This window comes from Phalangium opilio, unplaced genomic scaffold (assembly GCF_054372755.1).
Source record: "Phalangium opilio isolate 3A_F unplaced genomic scaffold, DU_Popi_V2 ptg000246l_1, whole genome shotgun sequence".
Taxonomy (NCBI): Eukaryota; Metazoa; Arthropoda; class Arachnida; order Opiliones; family Phalangiidae; genus Phalangium; species Phalangium opilio.
In genome coordinates this window covers 1,930,823-1,951,062 of record NW_028324225.1, presented here as the reverse complement: position 1 = coordinate 1,951,062, position 20,240 = coordinate 1,930,823, and the positions used below count along the sequence as shown (strand labels likewise).

Genomic DNA, 20,240 nt, shown 5'->3' with positions numbered 1-20,240 from the left:
CACTGGCAAGTCGTTTCTTATCGACACTCTCGCCAACGCCGTAAGGCGACGCTTTCAAAATCCTGCTAGCGTGGCCATTGCCGCGCCAACGGGTTTGACAGCATTGAATGTTAATACCGTAACATTACACAGATTACTAATGTTGCCAGTAGATCATGGGCGTATCGCCGAATACCATTCCCTGAGTTCTGACAATATGAGCATTATGAAAGAAACATTGGGAAATTTAAAACTGTTAATTATTGATGAAATTGTTATGGTCTCGTCGGTGTTACTGACTCACGATCACTTAAGGCTGAACGAATTTTGGGAAATGAACCAACCATTTGGTGGAGTTGTATTTATCCTTGTTTTGGGAGACTTTTTCCAATTGCCTCCGGTTCAAGGAAATCCCGCGTTTATCAAAATCACTTCCGAAGAAGCCAGACTTAGATTCAATTGCATCGGAGGAAGTGATCTTTGGAAGTTTATTAAATATGATGAGCTAACGCAAAATGTTAGACAAGCCAATTAATAATAATAATAATAAAGGCATTTTTATTGACGATATTCTTTTTAGCAAGGCTAATTTACAAAAGTGTCGTCCTAATTAACTTAACTGCCATTGGCTAATCTCATTTGTTTTTCATCCATACTGAGTCAATTTTCAATTTAAAAAAATAAAAAATCCCCATGAAATTTCAATAATATTAAATTAAATATCGCTAACATATCTGTTTTTTAAAATACGAGTCAAGTTTCAATTTAAAAGTTCTATAAGTTTGTAAATCCTTTAGTTCGGAAGGAAGGCTATTCCACAGCACTGCACCCCGAAACGATAGTCGCTGTTTAGATAGGTTAGATGACTGTGAACAGATATAAAGGTTACTTGCCGCTGATCTTGTTTTGTGTTCATGAACATGCGACAGATCTGTGAAGATTTCGCTGATATATCTGGGAACATGGCCCTTTTGGGCTTTAAATACTAAGCACGCTAGATGAGCTTTCCGGCGAGTCTCAAGCATTAGCCATGATAGGCTAGTATGGACATAGTTGGTACATGTCCGTCTTTTTACTCCCAAGATAATTTTTCCCGCTGTATTTTGTAAAATTTGTAGTTTTTGTAATGAGCCAGCTTTTCCTGTCATGTATAAAACGTCACCATAATCGATAACTGGTAATATAGCAGTTTTGTACCACATTCCCAGAATGGACGGAGGAATGTGGGATCGTAGATGCCGCAAGATGTAGATGCGTGATTTAACTTTACTTATAGTCATATCAATTTGCTCATCCCACGTGAGATGGTCGTTTATCTTAAAGCCCAAATATGACAAGACCATCACTCGTTTAATTTTTGACAAGGGTAGTTCCGTTATGTGATCTATAGCGGTTAATTTTGAAGAAGGGCCGAACAATATGAGTTCACATTTCTTTATATTGATTGACATGCTTATGTCATTGAACCAAGTTGTGCAGTTTTGAAATTCACTGTCCAAATTCGTTATAACTGTGTCAAAACTCTGATCAGTTGTAATCATGGCTGTGTCGTCGGCAAATTGAAAAGATGTGGTATATTTTAGAGCTCGAGAGAAATCATTTACATATATTGAAAACAAAATTGGGCCCAATACGCTTCCTTGTGGTACGCCATGACCGATTGGGCGTTCTGTGGAGTTTTTACCACTTATAGTTACAAACTGTCTTCGTCTTGTGAGATAAGAGTGGAACCATTTTAAGGTTAACACCGAACATCCTATTTCCGCTAGCCTTTTTAGGAGGATTACATGATTGACCATGTCGAAAGCTTTTGAGAGATCGATCGATAAGATGCCCGTTACTTTGCCACGGACTGTATTTTCGAGAATGTTTTCTACCAGATGAACTGTTGATAGTGTAGTGGAATGATGCTTTGAAATCCAGCTTGTTTTGCAAAAATTATGTCGTTTTCATCCAGGTAATTTGTAAGTTGGTCATTTACAATTTTTTCAATTGGCTTGGATATTCCTGGCAGAATTATTGTTGATGAGGAGGGTACGCGCCCTAGCACCGATGCCAAAGGCATATTGTGCATCCTCGTAATCAGGCCTTGAATAGGCCTGTAGCTGCAGCGTAGCGAAGAATTCGCTCCACCGTGAGAGAGGAGACCCTCGAGGGTTCCAGGGTGTGTGAATCAAAATATTCTAATCTAAGCGAGGCGAAGTAGTCGCACTCGCAAAGTACGTGGGCGGATGTTTCTTCCATCTCCTGACACGACCTACAGAGAGGGTCGTCGGCAAAACCCATCAGATGGAGGTGCCTATTAAGCCGGCAATGCCCGGTCAAAAGACCGGTGGCCAGCCTAATATCCCATCTGCCGAGCGAAATTAGGTCCCTAGCACGAGACCTGCAGGGACCATTGACAAACAACTTTGTCTGTCTCTGGCCCTCCATGCTGTGCCAGAGCTGATTTTGTATGACAGTCAACCTGTCATGCAGACACCGTTTGACGTGCCTGTAGGGGATGGGGACGGCCGGCTCCGGCCCCAAGAGCTTGGCCTCCGCACCCCTTTTCGCAAATTTATCGGCTTGCTCATTGCCATAATATCCGCTATGCCCTGGCACCCAGTACAGCAGAACCCTGTTGCAGGATGCCAGTCGCGCTAGCAGGTCGAGGCAGCTACGCACCAGTTGAGAAGAAATCTGACACTGGTTCAGAGCGTTCAGGGCAGCCTGACTGTCAGAATAAATTCTCACAGTCCGTCCGGTATACCCTTTGTTAATACAGTAATCTGCGCAATAACAGATCGCGGCAATTTCAGCCTGGAACACACTAGCGAAGGTGCCCAGGCAAGCAGAAAAGCCGACCCTTGTGGTTTGACAGTAATAGCCGGCGCCAGCGCCGGAATCAGTCTTGGAGCCATCGGTGAACCAAATGGTTTCACCCCCAGTGCCAAGAGGCAGCAGGTTAGTCCACTCTGCCCGACTGGGGAAGTGGATGCTGAATGGCTTAGTGAAATCAAAACTGGTAACGGTTTTGTCAGAGCACATCGTAAGCGACGGCTCAAGTGCGGCGTACTCCCGAAAGAGCTTCGTATGGCTGTAATCCCAAAGTCTTGGAACCCAACAGCCACTAATGTTGAGCCTGTAGGCTCCCATGACAGCCTCCTCCTCAATGAAGAGATGAAGAGGAAGCATGTCAAGGAGCACCTCCAGGGAAGCAGTTGGGGTCGATCTCATGGCCCCCGTAACACCAATGCAGGCAAGCCTTTGAAGCTTGCGCAGGGCAGCCTGCACCGTCTTAAGCCGGACCCTTGTCCACCAGACAAGTGCCCCGTAAGATAGTATGGGTCTGATGATCCCAGTATAGAGCCAGTGTACAGCCTTGGGGTTGAGGCCCCAAGTCTGGCCGACAGAGCTCCTGGTCCTCCAGAAGAGCATCTTGGCCTTCTTAATACACCGATCAAGATGCGGCTTCCATGTGAGTCTACAATCAAAAGTCACCCCCAGGTATTTCACCTCGGAGGACTTTGTCAGGACCTGGCCAAAGAAAGAGATATCATTGAACAGATCCTTAGTATTCTTCCTCGTAAAAGGAACAAGGACAGTTTTATCAGGATTAACGGTGAGGTTAACCGCCTGACACCATTGCTCCACGCTAGAGAGAGCAGATCTCATAAGCGCGGTAACAGTATCCGGGAACTTCCCCGTAAAGACTATCGCTACATCGTCCGCATACCCGAAGCAGCAACAGCCCCCAGCACCCCCGAGCCTCCCCAGGAGCTCGTCCACCACCAGGCACCACAACAGGGGGGAGAGCACTCCACCCTGAGGGCAGCCCCTGCTGGTAGTCACCCCTAGAGAGTCCCCAAGGAGGGACGCCGACACCTCGCGGTCGGTAAGCATGGACTTGATCCAGCGGCCAAGAGTGGCGCTGATGCCAAATCTCTCAACAGCTTCAGTAATAACCGAGCTAGAGACCTTGTCAAAGGCCCCCTCGATATCGAGGAAGACAGCCAGTGAAATTTCCTGAAACTCGAATGCCCTATCCAGGCAATTCGTAAGAACGTGAAGGGCCGTCTCAGTGGATTTGCCTTTTTGGTAGGCAAATTGTGAAGAAGAGAGAGGAGTTACCGAAAGTACCTCGTCTCTGATGTACCTGTCCACCAACTTCTCCAGAATTTTGAGGAAGAAGGAGGTCAGGCATATGGGTCTAAATGCTTTCGCCTCGAGATAGGAAGCCTTCCCGGGCTTGGGAATAAAGATGACCCTAGAGCGTTTCCAGTCACGAGGTATGTGACCGAGAGCAATGCAAAGTCTGTAGATCTTGCACAGCGGAGAGGCGATGTGGTCTAAGCCCTCCTGCAAAAGCAGAGGGAAGACCCCATCGGGTCCCGGAGACTTGTAGGGCTCAAAACAGTTGACAGCCCACCGAAGCTTGGGAATCGTGACAACCTGTCTGGCTACAAGCCAGTCTTCCCTCTTAGCCCTGTGCAGGACAGGGTAGAGAGAGTCAGGGTTTGTTGGATTAATAAAAGTAGAATCAGGAAAATGGACCTCCAGCATATGCTTGAGAGTCTCAGCCCCAGATTTAGTGTACACACCCTCCCGTAGCTTAATAGCATTAAGTCGATGTGTGCTGTCGTGCGCTAGAATCTTCATGACCCTAGCCGTGGCAGGGACATTGGAGATTTGCTCACAGAAGGTCCGCCAGGAGTCCTTCTTAGCAGCTCTAATGGCCCTGTTGTAGGCGTTAAGGGACTGCCTGTATCCAGCCCAGTCACCCGTGCGCTTGGCTTTGTTAAAGAGCCTGCGCGTGTATTTACGAAGCCGGCTGAGATCCGCGTTCCACCAAGGGACAAGCCTCGAGCGGTTGACGGTCTTAAGTGGGCAGTTCCGGTGGAACGACTCCATGATGGAGCACTGTAAATCACCAGCAGCCCGATCAAGATCCTTAGGTGAAGTAAGTTTAAGAGTGTGACCCCCTCCGTAGCGTAGGATTAGGTCTTCCCTATAGCCGGCCCAATTAGTCCGTTTTGGGTTGCGTATCTCCGTCCCCGCCGGGACAGAAGTAATCGCGACAGTAAAGCAGATGTGCCTATGATCCGACAGAGACGGTTCATTTGACACATGCCAGTTAGACACGGAAGACACGAGGTTTTCTGTGGCTAGCGTGAGGTCAATGACCTCCCTTCTATTAGAAGTAACAAAAGTAGGTTCATTGTTTTGATTAAGAATATAGAGTTTACAACCAACTAAATATTCTAGTAAATCATCACCCCTCTTGTTGCAGTCAGAGCTGCCCCACGTGATGTGATGAGCATTGGCATCGCAGCCAATGATTAGTTTGTCCCCTCTCTTTTCACATTGATTGACCAAATTGATCACCTCAATTGTCGGGAGAGAGTCCGCGTCGTGGGCAAAGTATGCGGAGGCAGCCGTGATAGTCAACTTGGCATGCCCAGTGGCCAGGACTAGATTCACGGCCGCCGTGTCCTGAGACGTGTACAGCGGTAGAGAGATACAACAAAGATCCCTCCGAACCAAAATACACGCCCTAGGTCTAGCAGCAGTTTGGTCATAGAATAGTGACCCCGCCGCGTCAAGACCGAGGATTTTGCCATGGCAAATCCACGGTTCTTGTATGAGGGCCAGATCAAGACCCTCTATAGCAAACCTCCTGCAGAGTACCGCAGAGGCCGCCTTACTATGGTGCAAGTTGATTTGAATTGCACGTAGCGTCCCCATGGTCCCTAAGAGAGGGGTTCAGAAGGGACCTAGCTACACCTCATCGGTCCCGAGAGGGCTAATGGCACCTCCCCCCCGACAGGCGAGCTCCCAGTCCCAAGATCCTCCCCCTCACCAGGACCACTAGAACGCTCATCGGCTGAACCCCGAAGGGTCCCATCCGATTCTTCCAGTAGGGTGGACTCATCCATGGAAGAACAGACTTCCGAATGAGCCACCCCCCCTCCCCCTCTGTGCCTAGAGCGACACCAGAGAGCTCCTCCGCGAGATCCCCCATCTCGCTAGTCCCACCCCCCGCCGCAGACTCGGCTACAGTGGTTTTAGTGGTTTCCGTGTTCTGAAGGAGTTTGAAGGAACCCTTGTCCACTCCAGTATAGCCCACGAAACCAGCATTCTTGATGGCTTCCAATGAGGAGCCATCAATTAGCAGTACCCAGTACCGTACGGCCCTGTCCACGTACGTCCGGATACATTTCCAGCGTTCAGTGGCAAAACCTGCATTAAGGACCTTTAGGCGCCGAAACAGCACCGCCGGCTCCTTGGTGATCTGGTCCTTGGTGCGGAACATTACCTTAAACGGCTTAGGGAGTTCGCTAGCTCTCATTACTGAGAGCACCGCATCCCCCACCACCGAGTAGGCTAAGTTGTCCTTCAACCATTGCCCAGTGAACGAATCCTCACAGGAGTATACTAGGGCCCCGGTCGTCAGGCTAAAGTTCGCAAGGCGCGGTAGAGGGCTCCCCGAAGGTATCCCATCCAGCGCCCTTAGAATCGCCTTCTGAATTGGGCCCACGTCTTCCTCCGTGATGACCGCCGTCGGATAGCCTTTTTTGACAATGGCCATCTTTTCTGAGCTGGCGGCGTCACTATAGGACTTAGCCTTTTTCGACGCCGCCTGCGAGGTACTTGGTGAGGGAGTCGAATCCTCCGCTCTGGGCCTCTTCATTGGGTTGTCACGAGCCATCGCACCCCCAGCGGCGGTGGAGGCCGTTTCAGACCCCGATTTGACCTTTTGCCGAGCAATCCGTCGTTTGAGACGACGACGCAAGGTACTTTTCGAGGGCTTGCCAGACACACGCACCGATGAATCGGCACGAGTATCGCTGGATACAAGCCCTTGTGAAGTGGTATCAGTGTGGGTTCTGCCTTGAGCAGACCCCTGCACCGTAGGTTTGGTAGTGTTAGAGTTGTTTTGATTTAATTTATCCATGGGAATCCCACGAGTAAGGGGGCAAGTAAAAGGTCACCACCCGGTAGTCCCCCACCCGGGTGGAAGGCTAGATACAACGGGGTGTCGCCCGGTGCCCCGAGGGGATCGTTAGCGATACCGAAGTTTTACTTCCCCAGTACCATGCAGCCCTCGGCACGATGCCTCAACACCTTGGCTTGGGAAGGGCGCGTATCCGCTTAGCCCACACAACGTAGTGGTTAACCAGCTCTCACCACCGAGGAGGTGTGATACTCCGCATCGATGAGGACCCAAGCTAGCATGTGTGAAGTTAAAAACGCGAGCGGGAAGCCAAAGCAAGGGGGGGAAAAAGATACACCCCATCTAGCTTGCGTCCCCAACTTCGAGAGCCATTCCTGGCAGAATAGATACCTGTCTGTAATTATTAGGATTTTTCACCTCGCCCTTTTTGTATAGTGGCACAACTTAAGCCACTTTCCATGCGTCAGGGAAAATGCATTTATTGATAGATAGGTTAATAACCTCACATAGAGGCTGTGCAATAGTGGTACATAGTTCTTTTAGAAGAGATGGTGGGATGCCATCCTTTCCCACGGCTTTCGTTGATCGCATGTTACGTATAGCTTGTTTTGTTTCTTTAGTCGACACATTCTTAAGTTGAAACAGTGATTCTTGGTGTGGTATTTTCTCAATTAAAATTAATTCTATATCCTCCCATATAGGTGCATCGTCATCATTACTATTTTCCAGAAAGTGAGCGTTAAACTTATTAGCTACTTCCATCGGATCTCGTATTTCAGTGTTTGTTATGATATCCATCAGAATTATAGATTTTCCAGGGTGAGAAGGGCCTCGAACATTTTTGGTTTATTAGTCTCCAGGTGTCAGATATATTTTTAGCCCGCGCAAACTTGTTTGAGAAATAATCTTTCTTCGCATTTCTAACCTCGGTGACAACGAGATTCCTGTTTATTTTAAACTGTTCAATGTGATAGGCTTCGTTTCGCCGAGAGTGTAAATTTCGTAGGAACTGCTAATGTTTGATGTTTTCATTGAACCAGGGTGGTAAATGTGTATGAACCCTTTTTCTATGAATTGGTGAGTGTAGGTCTAAGAGGTCAGTTAGAATATTTCCGAATAGGGTGCATGCATCGTTTACATCCACCTGTAGGTCATCTCTAAATACTGTAAGGAAAGCTGGATTTAAAACCGCGTTGTGGACATCCAATACAAAATTCTGAATGTCAAAATTGTGATAGTTTCTCGTCATTACGAAATGCGTTGGTAACTTTTGACACTGGCGCTTCCGGACACAAATATAAAATTATAATCTGTGAGTCCACAATCCTCATTGACAATGTCCAGGATATACTTTGGATGAGAGGAGTAAATATGGTCCAGTAATGTTTTAGACGTTTGGGTAATTCTGGTTGGAGTTTTCACTAATTGCTCTAGATCAATAAGTATCTTATTTAATGTCTTTGTGGTTGGAGAGCTACTTTTGGCGAGAAGGTCGCAATTGAAGTCTCCGGTTAAGATTATCTCTATATTTCTTGGGAGTTTCTTGTCGAGAATGGCTTTTAATTCGTCCAAGATTTTTCCATCACTATCTGGGCATCTGTAGAAACATCCAACGAGAAATTTCGGGCTGGATTTAAAGGAGACCTCTGCCCAGATTGAATCAATACTATAAATTTCTAGTTTAGAGACAGGTAATTTTGATAAATAGTAGATAAGGGTGCCTCCACCTCTACATGCTCCCAGTCTGTCTTGTCTAATAAAGCTGTAGCCTGGAATTGAGATGAGCGAGTCTGGTATTTGTGGGTTTAACCAGGACTCGCTAACGCAAAGTATGTCAACTTCGTAATCTTTGAGCAATAATTGAATATCCAGAAGGTGAGGTACAACACTTCTGGTGTTAATGTGTCCTATTTTAAGGCCTTTGACCCTTTTACGCTTTTGTAGTATTTCCTTTTCATGCTGATTGTTTTGTAGCTCTAATCGAAATTGAGCGTTTCCAAGTCAGACCTCATCTTCAGAAGACAGGGCTGTTTCGGTCACTTCTTCCGAAAAATCTTGAGGCTCAAATCGTGGGCGAAATAACTGGTACGTAATACCAATGGGCCCGAAGTCTGAAGTTCTGGCATGAGGTAGGTCCAAACGACGACGACCAAAGTTACGGAGACATTCTAAGCAGTGTTAGAATTGGAAATATTTCTGAAGCTGATGTTGCAACCTTAGGAACTAGATTGGTTGAGGGAGGAAAAAACATCGAGGTGGCTATGGAGCTTTTCATTAAGCTGTCCAATGAAGGGTTTCACCCAATTTGTTTGATGCCTATATTAGCCATGTGCGTAAAATTCAACTTTGATATGCTGCGAAAGTCATTCCTTGTCAGGATAGACTCGCTGACTATGGCAGAAAAATGAATAAAAACATTCTCAGGAGACTGCAAGGGCTAGGAAAACGAACCGTCCAAAACAGGTGGTTTGGAGAGCGAGTTAGTTCTTTGCGTTGGCTGCCGAATAATGGTCAGAAGGAATATCAGTTTTGAAAATGGCGTTGTAAATGGTACGAAGGGTTTCGCAACTGGGTTCAAGAAGGACGAACAAGGAAACGTTACTGGGATTTTTCTAAGAGTAGATCGCGAACCGAATAACGACGAAGCTAACACTGACTTTCTAGTTGAGAAAATTTCACGTCAAATTTTTGCTCATGGCATGCATTTACTTTAAACGCTCCCAGTTTCCCGTCATCCTGGCGTACGCTATTACGATACACAAAAGCCAAGGCATGAGTTTAAAATGCGCCATTATGGATTTGGGTCCAAATTTATTCGGAACTGGCATGGCGTATGTGGCTTTATCGAGAGTGACGTCCTTGGCCGGACTCCATCTATTACAGTTCGATCCGACTAAAATTAAGGCTAATGGACGAGCCATTATGGAGTATAACAGGCTTCGCGAAAAATATTGGCCAGATCTGCCTCTTTTGGAAATACCGGAGTCGAAAGAAAGTCGAGGTGGTAAAAGAAGTGCACCTACTCTATCTAAAAGCCTTTTAGAAGGCGAGGAAGAGATATGTGAAGAAACACCGAAGAAGAAAAGGAAAGCCCAACAGAGTTTGGATAGTTTGCCCTTGAAGGGTTTAGCTAACGATGATAAAGTAACGTGCTACTCTAATAGCGTTTTGCAACTGCTCTTAATAGTGCCGGAATTAAGAGAATTGGTTAAATCTTACAAAGGGTCATTTATTGAAAAACCAGTTTTACGTTGCCTCCAAAACACGATAAACGACATAGAGAGTTCTCAAGGAAGTTTCAGTCGTAAAGGGTTGGAACTGAGAATGGCTGTCGGAACTCATTTTACGCAAAACGTTCAACAAGACGCCAGTGAATTTTTGATGGTAGTCTTGACGACACTAAGCCAAGAAATGGAAGGCGATTACTCTAAGGCTCTAAAAGATCTTTTTTGGTGAAAGTCGCGAAACGTTACCAAATGCCCTAAACCAAAATTCGGAACAAAATTCGGAAAATATTGTTGAAAGCAACATTTTCAATCTTCCACTAGAAAACCGAGATAAAATTGATTGGAAATCCCTAGAAAAAAGAATGAGATTAACAGAGATGCCATGCGTATTTTGTAACAACCCAAAAATACAAGAGCGTGATGTATTTATATCCAGCGGGAAGTACGTATTTTTGTGTCTTCTCCGTGGCGATTACAAAGATGGTCGACCAATTAAGATTTCGACCAAAATATCAAGTTTTGAAAATCAAAATGTCACTATGAGTAAGATGCTTTTTAAAACTAAAGGGGTGATTATTCATAAAGGTGAATCGTTGGCCGAGGGACATTATGTGAACTTTGTGAGAAAAGACAACGGCTGGTACGAGGTCAGTGATACAGTGATCAGAAAAAGGGAGAGATTCGTCAGTAACTTGACTGACGTCACTGTTCTGCTCTTGGAAAGAGTCCAGACGCATTAAAGAGAATCTAACGTGCTTGAAGAATCCATATCAAAATTACCCCGAGTAAAGTCCAAAATTTCAATATTCATACCAGAAAGGAGCATCATATCTGTCAAAGATATACTAATAGTTTCATATTCCCTTTAAAGTAATTTATGACTGGGTAAGATTGTTAATCCTAGAGCAAGTTTAAGGTTAACGATGGTTCTGGAGTAATTTTGATGTTGCCTACTATAATAACCGTGAAAGGGAAAGGAGGGAGGATTGTAGGGCCATGCTATTGTTACGAAAAAAAGGCGATGATTCTTGCATTAATTTTAGAATTTTCTAGTGAAGGGTTTTTAGTACTCTGTATTAGTCTTGCCCCAATTGTGTTTTATGTAAAAAACACGCTAAAAACGTAACCCCTGTTGGTAATGCTATGTGATTAAATATAATTCTTTAATAAGCTGGTGAAACTATTGAGACAAACTCATCCTATTAGTTAACATTGAACAGATTTTTTGAACTGAGATTTAGACACTCGTATCCAAATTTTAAATAAATACTGATTAAAATTAATATATTCAAAGAGTTTTCTAAATATCAGTTTCGCATCTTCCATTTTTTTCTCTTTTAAGCGCGCTATTTTTTTAAATTAAGACGCCCATAACTTTTTTACATTAACTATTTAAAACCATTCAAAAACATTAAATTAAATTAATCTAATCTAATATTATCCTGTTACAATATCAAAGATTAGCAAAGATTTTATGTTTAAATATTATCTATTAATATAACCTTTTCTTTCTATAACTTATCAATAATGTTTACCCGTCCCAATCCGATGCCACTTACAAAAATTGATTTTTAAACTATTTATTAGTTAGGCTTAAAAAAAGCCATATGAACTTATTAATTTGTCCTATAACTAATATCCTACTATTGTTGTATAATTTGTTTTTATAAAGTGTGAAAATTATTTCCCAAATTGTGGTTACCAATATTATATATAGACATTACCCTTGTAATTAAAACAACTAAACCATTTTTCCAATTAATATTCCAGGAAGTTTTGCATAGTCTCTTTGTGTTTCTCACCAGCTGGGGTAGTCTGCGTGGCAGATTGCATTGCGTAAATCCAACAGGGGTACAATTTGCAAAGCCTTCTGGAATATTTTTTTTCCCCAAAAATTAATAACCTTTTCATTGTCCCTTTGGTAACCCACGCGCAAAACAATAATTGCCATGTTCTAGCAGCACTGTTTCCAAACTTAAAGTTAAGAGTTGCGTGACAAAATTTTAAAAATAGACCCTCAAAATCTTATATTTAAATGAACATATAATTGCCAGTAAATTGTAAAGTTTTCTTTCAACCCCCGCCCCTTTACGTAACTAATATAACGAAGATCAAAATTATTCCGAAATAAATACTACAAGCAGTGTATATTTTCAAGTTTGAAACATACAATTTAAAGACTAATTTCGTACAACTACATGCTAAGCTTCAACAGAAAAATAATTCATCATAGCTATTACCAGTATAATAAAAGACTAAACCTACACAGCTCAAAAATATGATGATCATCATCATTAGAAAAAAACCCGCAACAAGACTTCGATAGACAAATCAAGAAATATATTCAACTTCTCCACCGAAATAACAGACACTTTATACTGGCGTGTTCAAAGAGTGAAAGCGTCTTTGGATTAAGAACAGCAAAGATATTCAAAGAAATAATCTTTCTATTGGCTTGAGTCAGTGTCTATAGAACATCAAGCTGTATCAAGGCCAAATAATACATGTCAACTCTTTGGTTTCCCTATATAATTACGTTACGGTTTGGCAAGCCGCGCCTACAAGTTTATCAACACAATAGAAGTTCATAACAGCTATAGATTCGCAAAACAACCTTTTCCGGGCAAAAAGTTGCCTCAACGTTGTTAAAATTTAGAACAGCAATGGATTGTTACTAAAATTATGTGCTTGACTATGTTGGGAGTTGGGCGCACTCCTGTAAGCCAAGCTTCTGGGCGACAAAGTTTTGAGGGAATAAGGGACTTGTCAGCATGCCTACCCTACAGGAACTGACTACCCCGTGTCCGCGGGTGGTGAAATACCCCAAATCCCCCCTCCTTCACCACTCGATTAAACCTCAAGTACTTCACTCGTTACTCTAAAATACCAACTGATTAACGTTGGATTTCAATTTTCATCAAAACGCCTTAAAGCTAATATACCATGATGGTATATTACATTGTTTAACGGACGTTTGCCAAACAAAGCAAGGTCGAGGGAACCAGTAAAAATTGCTGCCAATTAATGACGTTAAGCAGTAATGCCTTCTGAGTTCAATAGTAATAAATATAGAAAAAAAAACTAAAATCAACTGGATTGGAGATGTCGCTACCAAACACAAGGCACCTCATTAACTCTCTGAACTGAACTGCAGATTTTACATCAACAAAACAAAATCAAGCGCGATGGAACCAGTAAAAAAACTACAATTAATGACATTAACTTCCAACGCCATCTGAGTTCAATAGTAATAAATATAGAAAAAAACCTAAAATCAACTGGATTGGAGATGTCACTAATGAAATACAAGGCACCTCATTAACTCTCTGAACTAAACTGCAGATTCTACACCAACAAATCACTACCAATTTTAAAAAGCATCTTTAAGTATATTAGGACTAATTTAACAAACTCCCCTTCCCTTTTTTATACCTTAAAAAAATATAATATTGAAACACATGCTTACTATTTTTCTGGCAATTATATAGTCTCAATTTGACAATCCTAGGATTAAATGTGTGTAAATATTTTTTCATCATTGAATTGTTCACTTGAGAGATTAACAAAATTATTATAGGCATTCATACGATAATGTTGAAGTCTCTCACTTTATAAATCCAACCTTCACGTATGACTGTCCTTGAACATTTTTTTAATCCCTCTCACGCATTCATTGTGAAACTTACATTTTAGATTCATTTAAAATTAATTATAGTTACTCTTAGCTTTTCCCTGTTAAGGTCTATTTTTTGGCAGCAGGACGCAATCGCTAATTATCCTCAAAAGCCTTTCTGGTGTCAAAAACAATTTTCTTTGGAAAAACCCTTTAAAATATGCAACTTTTACCTTTAAACGTAAAAAACAATATATTTATTGACTGGAATAAATTTATAATGAATACCATAATTAAATAACAACTAGGGAAATTAAGACCAAATTACATGCTGTAAATAAACGTGGCAAGTATCAAACCAAATGTTTATTTAAATAAATAATTTGCGCCTTCCAATATCATAATCATGCGTGTTTAAAAACTTGAAAATAGTCAAACAAAAACATTCTTAATGCAATTTAGTACTTGAAAGTAATTTTTAAACAGGCATTACTTAAAAACATTCCTATTTGTATTTTAACTATTATATGAAATAATATTATTAACCCTAAATTTTGTCATCAATAAATTACCGTAACTGTCATTTAACTTTATTTATTAAAAATAAAATAGTTTACAGGGCATAAAATAACATTAATTTCATGGTTACAAGTAAATAATAATTTAATCCTGTTATTTCCTATATTTAATGATAAATCAAAGCATACTTCCATTGCCTGACCTCCTAGCATTCTGGCAAATCATTTAAACACCAACTTCAATTTCCCAAAGGCTGAATCCAATTAGAATTGTACTTAAGGGCGGAGCTAATAACATTAAAACTAAATGTGTGCCTGTTATTGTATTTCTTATTATTATCAAATTGACATCTTTCCCAAAATATTGCAAAATTGGATTTGTTTTCACCCCGAAATATTGCTAAAGTATTGCTAGTTTACTAATTTAATGCCATTTTCGACAAAAAATACTATCTTAGTTCTTTAAACTAGGTTAAAGTTAGAACGCCACTAAAGATGGCATATTCTATATGTTTCATTTCCTATCAAGGTTAAAAGAAATTATCCATTTTGAATAAGATCTTGTTAAAACAATGACATTGGAAATGGGGCTCAAAGATTTCTAATAGAGCATCTGGTCTTGGTCCACCTGAAATAGAGCTTTCAGTTGGAGGAGGAGCCGAGTCTCGTGACGTAATTTACGCCGCCATATTGGTGGGTTTAAAGCAGGGATGAAGCTGAGACCACCCAATATGGCTACCAGAACCGCGGTAAGACTTGGGAGGGTGTGACGTACTACTATCCCATCTGAAAGCTCTCTATAGTGTGATACTACAATCTTTGTCAGCTTTGGTCATACAATTTAGACTAAAAATATTGATGTGACGTTCCCATAGCTCCGATCTCTCAACAATTTTCTATTGAATGATGAACTACTTCCTATACGGAGCTAACAACTGGCTAGGGGGAAGAGATAGTCTGATGTCACGCAGCCCCTCTCTGGTTGGCATTTTTGCGCGTAGAATACTGTTTCCAACCGTTAGGGGGGATGAAACTCCAGTAAGAGATAGAAGGGTGTGACGTTTCAGGGTCGGAACTGTTAGCTCCCTATTCTACGGCATGCAGAAATAAGCGTTGAAATAATCAATATAAAATCACCAACGTGTCTACACAAAATTAATAAAAATTAAGACCGAAGTCACAGATATTAATCAAAACGTCTTGGATTTAACCAAGACCTAAAAAGTATCGATAAGAAGAGAGTTAAGCAAGTGACTGAAGGCCCAGATATTAAAAGTTTTTTTTAAATTAAGACTTACATGCTTAAGATGCTGTTCGGACAGTGGGACAAAGGACGATCTTTCTCGTAGAGCTTAACATGGCGGGTGGGTAAAAAAGGAGAGGGCGTCGGACAGCCCCTTTAAGAAACTTATGTTCCATCACCCTATTGCATTGAATAAACTTAATTTACTGGTAGTCAATTTATTCCCTCTCAATAATTTGAAAAATTTACTTATCTCGGGTTTTCGAGCACAATTCCATTCCCCGTTTACATTTTATAACCACATTTATCATTTTTAGGGGATTTCGTGATGAAAAATACCATAACACGCGTATCTCTATGATAACACGTAACAATGACAAAACGATTTAGCCGTAGTCTGCTTTACCCTCTGCTATGCCCGATACGTGCAAGGAGGATGCGTTGTTACAGGGTGGGAAATAAGGATTTTTTTAAAACTGGACATTGGGCCAGCGACCCCCTTGGCCTGGAATAAATAAACTGGTCCATGACCATTGACCAGGGCGCGTCGTCTGCTAAACTAAAGAAGTGGGTAATTAAAATAGTTGAGATAATGTCTGAACTCTGGTTACCCTTGAATTTTCTTAGTGGTCCCGTGGACCACTGACCCCCCTCCGATTTAATTTTTAAACTGGTCCAGGCATTTTTTAAACTGGTCATTTGCCCTGTGCCACCGCCTTATTTCCCACGCTGGTTGTATACATCGTCCTGGCTAGAAGTACGCCTTGTGCCACTCTCATGCGGCGTCAATGCGTCATGCCTTCTTTCGCTGGCCTCGTCACCAAGGCAATAGCCCACTCAATTACGCGTTAAGCTGATCCAAAATTCCGTGTGAACGTACTTTTTAAGGTATTCGTCACCAAATAGTAATTGTTTTTGAGAACATTCCTCGGCTTGAAATAGGAAAACTACGAAATAATTCGACCAAATTGAAGTTTATAAATATTTTTTACTATTTCAATTTCTATAAAAGTATTCTACCAAATGCATACAGAGTGCTACCAGAAGTCTCTGCGGCTACTAGAAATACTACATTTATATAGGAAGATAAGATAAGCAGCGACAAGTATATAAATGCAGGGCTATCCCTGATAAATCCCATATTCCTTTAAAAACCGTTAATACTTTCATTAACCTTGTTCCTGAATATATACAGACTAAGTAGCAGAGTCGAGTCACAGCCTCCTAGATCACGCGACTCGGTGAACGCAGGCTATATTGCAAAATAGCCAAGTCAGAATTTTCGGCCTACGACCAAGCTGAGTCCAGCTGACACTCTCACACCCTTAAAAAAAATTCGAAGAGTATGCACCCCCCTACTGCTTGCGAACCATAGAAATGATAGAGACGCCATGGGCCTGGCATAGAACCGTGTGACCCTTGTCTGTCGTAGCGCTGCTATAGACCCTTTCTACTTAAAAAAGAGACATGTCAATCCTTCCTCAGTTTCGGGATATACAGGGGGTTGACCCCTCGACGTCTCTACTCTTTTTATGATCTTTCCATCGACCGAGATGGAAGGCAAACTATTTTCCCCGTGTCTTTCCCTCTTACATATATTCAGTTTAACCAAGACTAAAAATCATAACTTCCCTATTGAATTTGCCGCCATTGTTGAAATTTGCACAAAAACAATAGGTTTCACTATAAATCGTTCAGGCCATGAACGCGGATATGTTAGCAACCTATTAACGACACAATGTCATACACGTACCATGGATAAAGAATGCGCGTGAGGAAAATAGTTTTCACGCTATAGGATAGGCAACTACCTATCTCGAACGACAGCTTATTCTGTATATACTCTTTACAACATCGGTTGTCAGCACGAGTAAACCTAGGTCTCTATGTAACGTAGCTTTGTACGTGCTGTCAAGAGACAAAAAACTTCAGGATCTTCAGGATTTAAAAACGTTTAAAATATCCTGAAGTTTTTTGTCTCTTGTCAGCACGCGCAAGGCTAGATTACATAGAGACCTAGCTTTACGCGTGCTGACAACCGATATTGTAACAGAGTATATACAGAATAGGCTGTCGTTCGAGATAGGGAGTTGCCTATCCTGTAGAGTGAAAACCAATTTCCTCACGCGCATTCTTTATCCATGCACGTACTCTCCTAAAAATGATAAATGTGGTTATAAAATGTAAACGGGGAATGGAATTGTGCTCGAAAACCCGAGATAAGTAAATTTTTCAAATTATTGAGAGGGAATAAATTGACTACCAGTAAATTAAGTTTATTCAATGCAATAGGGTGATGGAACATAAGTTTCTTAAAGGGGCTGTCCGACGCCCTCTCCTTTTTTACCCACCCGCCATGTTAAGCTCTACGAGAAAGATCGTCCTTTGTCCCACTGTCCGAACAGCATCTTAAGCATGTAAGTCTTAATTTAAAAAAAACTTTTAATATCTGGGCCTTCAGTCACTTGCTTAACTCTCTTCTTATCGATACTTTTTAGGTCTTGGTTAAATCCAAGACGTTTTGATTAATCATATTAAAGAGTTAAGGCAATTTGTGCCCCGTACTGATCTTGCCCTGCAAGTCTCAGACGTAGCCCCCGGGACATGTGATTCCGATATTTATACACCCAATGTGCATGAATTAAAACCCAATGGAGGTCATAATTTAAGACCCAGGGACCCAAATTCAGGAAGGGTACGGCGTTAAGGCCACCAAACCTTCTCAACCCTTAGTTTTTTCTTATTATTTTGTTTTATACTCATGTCAAATCGTAGTTAGATTTTTCCGGTTAGTGATGTTTTTCTTTTTTCTTTTTGGCCATTTCAATTTGTTCCCTGCTAGAGGTATATATTATGCCCACGGGATTCAATTTTCAATTTGACGTTGCAACCGTGAAATTTCAATCCAATAGGGGGTGTATTTAAACTCCCAGGGATGATGTCTATTTTTTTATTTAGCTGGTTGATTGCGTGAATTACGTGATCCTTGTTTGCCAGCGTATATCATCTAAGGGCTTAGTTTCCCAAATTTTTAATACGACAAGAGGCCTAATTTTTTTATTAATTGATCGAACTAATTTTATTGTTGGCGCCATGTATACCTTGTTGAGATACTTTTTATCCCCTCCTAATATTTTTTTTATATATATATTTGCATCTTTTTTTTTGTCCGACGGGGCATACCCAACTGGTCTCATGGGGACATGAGACATTACGTGGGGGAGAGTTGTAACGTGAAAACGTGAACCTCGACTGAAATTTAGTAATTTCGTAGAATTTTGCCAATTAGGGTTCTTTCTACACTCGCGAAACCTTTGTCGACGGGGAGTAACGAGTTCAAAAGCTACCTACCATCCCTATAACAATATAACGATATCCATCAATAACTCTTTGGAAAGATACGATACGAAAAAGTTTCACTTTTACATTATATACTAATAAGATTTACAACCAGAGTTAAAAATATATTTCTGTACATCAGCTTATCTTAAAACCCATTACCAGAGGTTTACTTTTAAAAATATAAGAACCATTACCAGAGTTGAAAATATCAATATATATATGTGTGTGTTGGTGGTCGCGCCAAACATCAAAAGTGGCGTGAAATATATGCCGCCAGTAGTTCGAAATGAAAGAAAGCCCTGCTGTACAGGCACTCTCCTTCAACTACTTAATTTTTATTGGGGGCAAGGGTTCCCTTAGCCCTTGACAACTGGTGCTGTAAATTGTCATCGTTGGCTGACCTTTTCGCGGCATGGCTCTAAGGATGCAATTAAGGATTCTCGGAATTGGTGCGCGGTACTCCTATCTTTTGAAAAACTAAAAAGCCGTGGAGCTAACAACGGTATCATCAAGATGGGATGGACAAAGTGACGCTGCTCTAACGTTCACCAATGGGAATGGACACAAACCACGTGTTTTCGGACTTTCTCGATTAAGTACCATGGCCATGGCCTTATTCAATATTTTCATTTAAATAAACTCTGGTAAATTAATTTAAAGTTATAAAAATATTACTCTGGTAAACTAAAATTAAACTAAATAAAAATATTACTCTGGTAAACTAAAATTAAACTAAATAAATAATTGATTAAATAATAAAATAAAATAAAATATTAAATGTCTAATTTCAAGTACGCGGTTCGCGGTAATTAATTGTTGTTCACTTTATAATATTTCGTTTCTTGAACTGCTCCTAAAGCAAGTTTCGTTAACTTGATGAACAACCGATTTAATAAATAATACTGCATTCTTTAAATATAAACCAGTATCGTTTCTTTCCGAGTCTACCTTTATTAAAGTCGAAATCCCCTAGACAACTGAGTGACCATTATATTTCCCCTAGACACCTACTCTGTCTTTGAACTCGCAACCCCCAATAGTGAAGGTAAGCGAAAGACCCGGACCAAATCAAGTATTTGCTTTGTGACGTGGAGGGGCAAGTTCTTTACAATCTTTCCAAATATAAGATAAAGATCTCCCCCTCTCGCTACATCGGAAGCGACTAGACTTCGAGATGAAATCGAAAGAAAGAGATGAGTTTGAAGGATTCGGTTGAAGATGTTCAAAATTTGGAAGATTTTATCAATCAACTTCAAGAACAGCTTCGTAACGCCTCAACACAGTTGGAAATTGCTCAACAATCGCACCAGAAAAAACTACCTTTGTTGTTGTGAATTTTAAAACTAAATGCAACGTCGCAAGAGATTTTAACATTTACGGG

At 41.4% G+C, this 20,240-nt stretch overlaps 1 long non-coding RNA gene across 1 annotated transcript; it reads right to left on the bottom strand.

The window, feature by feature from the left end:
• Window positions 1–13,375: 13,375 nt before the first annotated feature.
• LOC149611320 (uncharacterized) lies at window positions 13,376–15,904 on the bottom strand. Its single transcript, XR_016376444.1, has 3 exons — window positions 15,767–15,904; window positions 15,573–15,697; window positions 13,376–13,989 (listed from the first exon to the last, which is right to left on the bottom strand). It is a non-coding gene; the product is annotated as an uncharacterized LOC149611320 (long non-coding RNA).
• Window positions 15,905–20,240: the final 4,336 nt, after the last annotated feature.